Genomic DNA, 9223 nt, shown 5'->3' with positions numbered 1-9223 from the left:
TCAGTCCTGAGGGGCTGAGATCCCACATCCCACTGCTCCTCTTTCTGGGTCGTTTTAGGACCCAGAGCAATCCCAACTGAGCCTGTGAAGCACTGAGCTTGAAAAGTAATGGTTCACTGTTCACTGTTCTTTCTCTTTTTGTTGTTTGGTTTGTTGTTTGTTTTTGGTTTATTTGTTTTGGTTAGGTTTTGGGTTTTTGTTTGTGTTTTGTTTTCTTTTTTGTTTTTGTTTTTGTATTCGTTTTTTGGTTTTTTGTGGTTTTTTTGTGAACAGCATCCATTTGTAACATCAGCCGAGGCTGCATCCACCCTGGCACCACTCATCATCTCAGTGAAGAGGACGATGGAGAAGCAAACAGCGCTATAATCATATCAGGACCATTTTCTCCGTAGCCATCTTAGAGTAGGATGGTAGAGTAGGACTGTAGAGTAGGATTTAGAGTAGGACTATGTGGAGAAAAGAAAAAAGACTCTGCACAATTTAATGTGAATCAGGGAGAAGCCATTTATTGTGCTTCTAAACATAGTTTATAATTAGTTCCTATTCTATAGCTTTCTTTAGTCATGCATTGTTTGGTTGCATCTTTTTCTTGATCTAATTGGTAGATGCTGTAAGGGTCATTTTATTTGGGTTGCTACCCTTTTGTCTGTCAGCAACTCTTCTGCTTCTTCTTCCTGCTCGCAACATCACCTTTTTATCCACAAAGTTGAAGGCAGCTTTATTAAAAACCGGACCTAGTCCTAGAAGGTTTGTTAGTTTAGTTAGCTCCAGAAGGTTAGGCTGGTTCATTTAGTGCCTGTCCATTTTTCTGTAAATATCACCCTACAGGATTATAGAGTAGGATTGTAAATAAATAAAATTTCTGAAACTTTAACTCATCTGGAAGAATCCTTTCTTTCTCACCCTGTGAGCAAGCTGAGCATTTCCTTTTGAGTTGTCAGCTGTCTCTTAAAGGTGCAATGGCTTCTTTGGTGTTGTGAAAAGTACATATTACAGGACAGGCTCTTCACAGATATTAAAATTTATATATATATATATATATATATATATAAAAATGAACAAAATGTACGTGTTATGTTGTCTTAGTTAGTAGTACTGTATATTTTAAGTAGTGTGGTATGTTGCAGTGTGATGTCATGGTTTGCCTCAGATACCCCAGGTTCCTCCCTGATAATTCCCTGCCAGGTGTGTCAATCATCCCTCCTTTCCACACCCTGCCCCCTGCTGAGTGCTGTCTGTCAATCCTGGCATTCCAGAAGGGCATCCAGTGATTGGCAGAATTCAAAAGATTCCCTCCCCTCCTGGAAGGACATTGGGCCATCCAGGTGTCCTCTGTCCCTTGACACTTCCCCGCCCGTACCTGGTTGGTGGTCCCCGTGTTCCTTCCCTGCCCCTCTGCCCCGGGTAAAAGGGTGAGCAAACCATGCGGTTGGGAGTTCTCCTGGAGCCCTTGCTGGATCCAGAGGCCTGTGGGGCAGGAATAAAACTCTGGATTGAAACCCTCCATCAGAACCGACTCCTTTCCTTCACCTCGCCTTAAAGCTTCTCCACCAAAGGTAAACCTGAACTCCTGCATGCCTGGACTTGCCTCCAAGCGCCCAGCTGCAGCACCCAGCTAGCCAAAAGTGTCTCTGGGGTAAAATTCCACAGTTGCCGCTATTTGGCCAGGCAGCAAAGGTCAGACAAGTTCATGTACGTCCCGTCCAGCTATATTGGTGATTATTTCAGTGGTAAATATAGTTTTAGGTTATAACATTATGTAAAATGAAACTTTGCGATGTAAGATACTTTTTTAACTAGCTCAAGAAAGGGATGGGGTAATCAAGAAATTCTTTGCCCAGAGATAACAGCAACAGGACACCTTAATCCCCAAAAGCAGAATTCTTGCATCCTTATTGGAAAAGACCAGCTTTCTTCCACCTCCTTCCCGACTTTGAGGAGCCAACAGGATTAAGAACACCCTTTGTTTGAAAAGAATTTATGCACCATGTATGAGATATATGAATATGCAACAGGCTACTGCTTTTAAGGGCTAATCCTTTGCTAGCCTGTGTGCTTTCGGGGCATAATTGCCCAGGAGGCACCAGGACTGTCCGTATGTCTTTGTTTTTATTGTCCTGTTCTAACTCTGATTGTCCAAATTCTTATTACTCTAACTTTTATTACTATCTTAATAACCATTTCATTGCTATTAAACTGTTAAAATTTAAAATAAGTGATTGGTGTTTTTTGCAGTGTGCTTTGAAAGTTGGGAAGACTCTTCATTCATCATCTCCAGAGCACACTGGCCCATTTTGGTACATCTGTGACACTTCTAGTTGAGGCAGAAAGGGCAATGGCATTTGAAGGCAAAACCAAAGGAAGAATGGAGCAGCCCAAACATCTTGCGCAGATGCAGGCCTTCAGCTGTGACTGGAGAGCATTGGGGTTGCTGCCACTTGGATTTGTATCCCTAGGTGCAATGTCTTTGGCTGGAGGAGAGCCTTGCTCAAGTGAGAAAGCAGAAAGATCAGAGAGGATGCTCGGGAAGGTCTCCTGTGGTGCAGAGCTGTCAGCGCCTGTGAGGTGAGAGCGGGCCCGGCCTTGCCCGGGCTGGAGCCCCAGCAGAGCCCCGGCAGAGGCCAGAGCAGCCTGAGCCCCGGCAGAGGCAGGCTGGAAGGAGGCCCTTGGAGCTGCAAGAGGCAGCAGCAGGGCCCTGAGTGCCTCTTGCTGGGAGCGGGCGAATCCTCCGCCCTCAGAGCCCAGGTGGCAGCTGGCTGCTGCCGAGGGGAAGGGCAGCCGTGCTGGGCACAGCCCAGCCTGGAGGCATTGGCCGTCTGGAGTGTGCCCAGGAGCAGGGAAAGGCCAAGGGCAGCCGTGGGCCGCTGGGCTGGCTGAGGATTCCTCTTCTGCCGGCTGCCCTGCAACTCCTGGCAAAGGCCAGCAGTGTGTGCAGCACTCTGGGCACCGGGGCAGGGAGCCGCGCTGCTCGGCAGGCTGGAGCACAGGGCAGCTCCTTCAGGCCCGGTGCTTGTGCCAGGGGAAGCGAGGCCAGCGTGAGGCAGGGACAGCTTGGCAGGGCACATCTGCAGGGGCCAGCACCTCACGCAGCTCTGGGAGGAAGTGCCTGCAATCCTGCAGTTCTGCACTGAGCCAGAGCAAAGGTGTGAGATGCAGAGTGTTTGGCAGAAATATTCTGGCCCACCAGGCCAGCCTGCTTTGTGCTCTGTGGCGCAAAGCAAGCGCTGTGCAATGCAGCTTTGAGCTGCTGGGAGAGAGGCAGTCGGGGATGTGCCTGAAGTGAGCCAAGGGGTTAGCTGAAAATGTAATTAGGATAATTGAAAAGTGCAGATGAAAAGCTTTCCTTGTGTATTTGATTTACGTCTGCAAATCTTGATACGTAACTTTAGGTACCTGAATTTAGCCCATTTCTCCTCTCACTTTAATGTCAGAAAATGTCAGAATTACAGATGTATGCACTAAAGTATCCAAGATTTCTGTGCAACAGAAAGATGAGTAAACAGTAGTACAGCCCAATCTGCATTACCTTTAGCAGTTATCAAAGCCAGTAGGGATTTAGAAAAGTGTGCCTTCTTTCAGCAATATTACAAATAGGTTGCTATATGCAAATTATAATATTATAATACTGGCTTTACAGAAATATTTAAATGGATTCTTTATGTGTGATGTTAAAGTTGTGATCTTTATGATTTTGTTATCAAGATATAGTTTTTATTTCTGTTGTTAATTAATCTTACAGAGCTCCCAAGGCCTTGAACATACTTGAGACTGATTTTGCAATAAACGATCTTTTAAAACTCTGTTTGGAAAGCAGAAGGTAGGAACATCAGTCATCTGTTGTGTTTGACTTTATTGTTATTTGAGATTGTAGTAAATACTGAGCATGAGCTGGGATGCAGATTGTAATTGCTCATCTATCCAAAGATAGATATGGATACTATTAACATGTGCCCTGTTTATTGTTCCTGACTAATTTACTGCAGTAGTTTTACAGTGCATTTTTATTGTTGTAATGTCTAAATGTAGTGGGAGAATATATATTTGACTTGGGGTACTTTGGCTTTTGTTTTTCGAAAAATAAAACCACTCTCTTCAGCCTGGTGAAGAATAAATCTGCTTCTGTCCTTGTGTACAGCTATGGGTTTGTTTACATATGTTATGTTTGCCCAATTATCCCATCAAAAAAAACCAAACAATTTTTAAGGTAGCAGCAATTTTAATTAAATAGTTTAGAAAATATATAAATAAGGGATAATTTGGTTCAAATAATAGTGCATAAGCAAGAGATAACGCAGGGTACGGAGGGCAGGGTTCAATGACCCTTGCCACTTCACATACAAGCTTGCCAAGTGAAGATCACCCCTTATATGCCAAGTGTCAATACACACATGAGCAGAACACAGGAGACGCAAATGAGATAAGAATTGTTTTCCTTTTTCTCTGAGGGTTCTCAGCTTCCCAGGAGAAAAATCCTAGGCGGAGGGATTTTTTCAGAGAATGTGAATGCCACAGTGTTAGAGATGAGTAATGAGATGGTTGGCTCTCCCAATTAAAGGGTGAACATGATAAGTATGTTAAGAGAAGTTGTACAGATGTATAGTTATGTTACTGCAATGTGTCCCCCCTGCCCAGCATTGTTATCCCGGGATGATCTTGGTAGTCCGGGCATTTGGGGAGGGGGCAGATTGTTCCTAAGAGGCACAGTTTAGCAACACCTGCCCTCCAATGCAGTTCCAAGAAAGCAGTCTACACCAATGGACAGTGAGGAAGAGTCAACAGACAGCCTTTGAGAGGAGCTAGGGCTGCCTGTTGCAACAGCAAGGATATAAAAGGGCGATTAGCCATTGTGTGGATGAGCCAGCCATGTGGTTACCAGCCACCAAGTAGGGAAGGCTCCCAGCACTCTAACTTTTTCCTTATTTAGTCCTTTTGTTGTAATTTTTTTAAGGTTTCAATAAACCTTTCAAAATTTTGAGAAGTGAACGGTCATGTCTCACAGAGAGAAAAAGTTTTAAAAGAAAGCTTTTAAGCTTTTTTAAAATTTTTTTTTCTGTTAAACCCAGACCATTCCTACCACACTCACAATGAACCAAAGCCTTTCTCACCATCTGGAAAACCATTCCCCTGGTCAACCAGCATCCCCTGGACTCTGCACAACTCACAACACACCATTTGTCTGGGTGAAGGCACAGATTGTGTCAAGGCAGCAGAGCCCAGAGCTTGCCTGACTTCCCTGGACCACTGGAAAGGAGGAAATCCAGACCCATGGACACACAGACAGACAAAGATCAAAGCTTTGCTGAAAGGGTTTATTGATTTTTATGATTGATTATTCAGGGGAAACAGCCCAGGGCTCAAAGGGTTCAGGGGGTTCCTCCATGGATGATCATCTCCTCATGCCACTGGAGAGGAAAAAGGACACTGGTCCTTCACACCCTAAAAGACAAAGCCCAGAACGTGACCTCTGGAGCAACTTGGCCATGGATGGGCTTTGTCCCCAGCCCTGTCCTTGCAGGCACGGCTCACCTAGGCATCCAGAGAGGCAGCCAGGCGCTTCTGCCGCAGGAGAGCCCGCAGCTTTTCAGCCACAGGGGGCTGTGGACAAAGGCAGCATTAGAGACACACTGGGGGCACTGGGCTGGACTGGGAGGCAGGGGAGAGCAGGGGGGCCTTGGGGAAGGGGCTGTGGCAGCAATGGGGTGCAGGAGCTGCTGTGCTGCTGCCCAGAAGCACTGAGCTCCTGGCCAAGAGGCACAGCTGGGGCAGGGGCTGCGTCCTGGCTCATCCAGGGGGTCCTAGGGTGACAGGGATGGGAATGCTGCAGGGCCCTGGGCAAAGGCTTCCCTGGGGAGGAGCCCTGGGGCAGGGCATTGTCTGGGCTGTCAGGAGGGGTGCACTGGGCTGTGCTGGGACAGATTGGGATGGCCTGGGCTGTGGTGACCATGCAAGGGGAGGGTCTGACATGGGCAGAACTCGTGATACCCACCAGAGGCGTCTCCAGGACCGCAACATTGTCTAAATCCAACTGCAGAGAGACCAGGAGACCTCGCTGGTCACTGGGATGTCCCCGGTGCCAGCAAGGGATGGGGGGACACAATTGCCCCCCAGTTCCCTGAGGGCATGCCCTCCAATGCCAGCAGCCCACTCACCTCCTGGAGATCATCTTGGGTTCCTGCCAGGAGTGCCTGGAAAGGAGAACAAAGGCTGGGTCTGGACTGGACCTTGTGGGGCTGAGGGGGGAAATGGGTGCAGGGAGCAGGGTGCAGGCAGAGGGATGGGAATTCAGGGCCTCCAAGGAGATCTGTTTGAGGTGGGGGGAGACCCAGAGACACTGATCTGGGGTCAATTGAGGGCCCAGGGGACAGGGCTGGGGGATTGGAAGGAGCAGGGTGTGAGGTACAGGGGAGGAGAAAGGAATTGAGGTGTAGGGACATGGGTAGGCAAGGGGAGGGGCTTGGTGGGGACAGAAGAATAAGGACAGGTGGGGACAAAAGCAACGGGACTGGGAGATGGTGTGGGAGTGGGGGTGAGTCAGGGAATTGTACAGGGGAACCCCTCTGCAGTGGCCAGGAAGAAAGGCAAAGGATTGAGAGGGGACATGGAAGGAAAGGCCTCAGGAATGGTCAGCAGGAGGGCACCTGGGGACCCTGAATGGGACACAGAGGAGGGACCAAAAGGGTGGGATGGGAGGCCAGAAAGGGCAGGATGTGGGGACAGTGTTTGGCTGGTGCCTCACCTTGGCCTGTGCCGGGGGGCACAGCAGGATGGAGAAGAGCAGGGCCATGCTGAGCACAGCCACCTTCATCTTCCTCTGGCTCTGGGCAGCACTGCCTGAGGCTGCAGCAGGTGAGGAGCACCTTTATCCCTGTCGGGACTCCTCCCTGTACTCTCCCTGCCAGCCCCCAGGCCAAAGCCCGGCTTGGCACAGCCCTCAGCCCTGGCCACAAGCCCAGCCCTGGCACAAAGTCCATCCCACCCCACCTGTGGCACGGATCCAGCCCCCTTGCCCGGCATCCCTCCAGCTTCCTGCATGGGGCAGCTGCCCCCTGGAAGGGCCCTGGCACCTAGGGGGCCAAGGGGGGCAGGCAGGGAGCCAAAGGCACCTGGGGACCCTCTGGGGACAACCCCCACTCCAACACAATCCATCCTCCAACAGTCCCCATGGCCAGATCCCCCATCTCCAGCTGCCCCTCCCCTCCCAGAGCTTTCCCTGGGGGACACCCCAGAGCGGAGCCCAGCCCCAAACCCAGCCTGTAGGAGAACAAGGGGAACAAGGGACATGTGATCATGTGGCTGATTGGCATCAGAGCCACTGCAGACACTGGGGAGCACTGGGCAATGCTGATCACCTGCAGACAAGGCTGAGGGCTGGGGAATGGCTCAGCAGTGACAACTCCCACATCCACACAACCCCGATATCCCTTTCCCTGCAGATGCCAAACCCGACCAAGCTCCATGCCCAGAGCACTGTCCAGAGGGGAATATGCCCTGCCCTGCCCCTCATCCTGTCACACCTGCAGCCATGGAGCCCTCCCAGAGCACCTGGGCCATGGCCCTGGCTCTGGGCCCAGGCCAGCACTCGCCCTGAGCAGGATGTGCCCATCCCAAGGGACATGGGGTAGTGGGCACCTGTCCCCTGGAAGCCACTCGGAGCTAACTGGGGTAAGTGTGAGGAGGAGGGGTGTTGGTGCCCTGCCAGCATCTCTTACAAGCCCTGTTTACCCAGGCCCTGAGGCACCAGGGGGACATTCAGACATCCTGGGCTTCCAGGAAGGAAAATCCACTGTGAAATTTTTTCTGAGAGCTGTCCAAGGCTGTGATTCCTGTTTGACATTCCGGGGCCTTAGTGATGGGTTCTGCACCTCTCTTTTTCAAGGGACCTTTTGGATCCAGCAAAGATGTCTTATGGGCCACCTGGGAAAACATTTCAGGCCACTGCCTTGACTGTTTGCTCTGGAACTTGCCCCAGGAACTGCAGGGCCCAGGAAAATTTTTCTGTGGAGAGCCCCATGGCTGAGAAATCAGATGGTCCCTGTGAGTGATCCTTGACCAGAGGCACGAGTGCTGTGACATCATTGGTGGGCTGAGGACACCATGGAATGGAATTGAGGACGTGTCTGTAGGATTCTAATTGCAGAATAATGACCAAGGCGAGATCCAGACCTCCTTGGACATCAGTGCCAGTCAGGGGGGTGGCGGTGGACAGCCACTGACCATGTGCCACCAGCCCAGGCAGAAGGTGCTGGACAAGCCCAGAGGCTCCCAGTGTGGGCAGATTGGCCCTGCAGCCTCAGGGATCCCATGGGAATGTCCCTGCCCCCCTCAGGGCTGTGCATGAGGTGTGCAGTCTCTCCCTCCAGCTCTCGGCAGCATTTTAGCAATGAGATATTTCCCCTCTTTGACTGACTGGTGCTTTTGCACAAACAATTTACATCGGGGTCCTCAGCACAGGAAAGGCTCAGACTTCATGGAGGAGCTCCAGAGGAGGCTGAGATGCTCCAAAGTGTTGGAGCACCTCTGTCACAGAGACAGGCTGGGGGAGTTGAGGTGGTTCAGCCTAGATCAGAAAAGGCCATGGGGAGACCCCATTGCAACCTTGCAGGACTTCAAGGAACCTCACAAGAAATGTGGGGAGAAATGTTTTAGTAGGGCTTGTCTCATTGGGCAAGGGGAAATGGTTTTAAAGCAGAAGACAATAAGTTCAGACTGGAAATAAGGAAGAAATCTTTGATGCTGTGGTGGTAAAACACTGGCACAGGTTTCCCAGACACCTGGTGGAGGCCCCATCCTTGGAAATATTCCTGGTTGGATGGGCTCTGAGCAGCAAGATGGAGCAAAAGATGTCTCTGCTCCCACCCCACAGGAGGCCCTGTGGTATCAGCTTCCAGAGGGGTCGGTGTCTCTTGTAGGATTCAATTCCCCGGGAGAGCAGAGGGAACATACAGCAGCACAGGTGGCAGGAATGTCCTCCCATAGAGATGGGAATATTCTGGATCCACAGGCCCAGGCTGCGCAGTTTTTTGTCTTTGTAGATGGACACCAGTGTCAGAAGAGACTGAGAACCAGGAGGCCCCACAGTATCTCTGATGGTTCCAGGAGGCCACACAGAATCCCAGGGTGTGGCAGTAAGTTCCTTTGTTATGAAACTGTGCTGTTATAAACAAAAATAGTTTGTTCCAGTTGTCCCCCATGCGTGTTGGTTTGTCCCACAGATGCACCTTCC

This window comes from Melozone crissalis, unplaced genomic scaffold (assembly GCF_028551555.1).
Source record: "Melozone crissalis strain CALT ecotype California unplaced genomic scaffold, PUWL_Pcris_2 ptg000044l_1, whole genome shotgun sequence".
Taxonomy (NCBI): Eukaryota; Metazoa; Chordata; class Aves; order Passeriformes; family Passerellidae; genus Melozone; species Melozone crissalis.
This window is presented reverse-complemented; position numbering follows the sequence as displayed.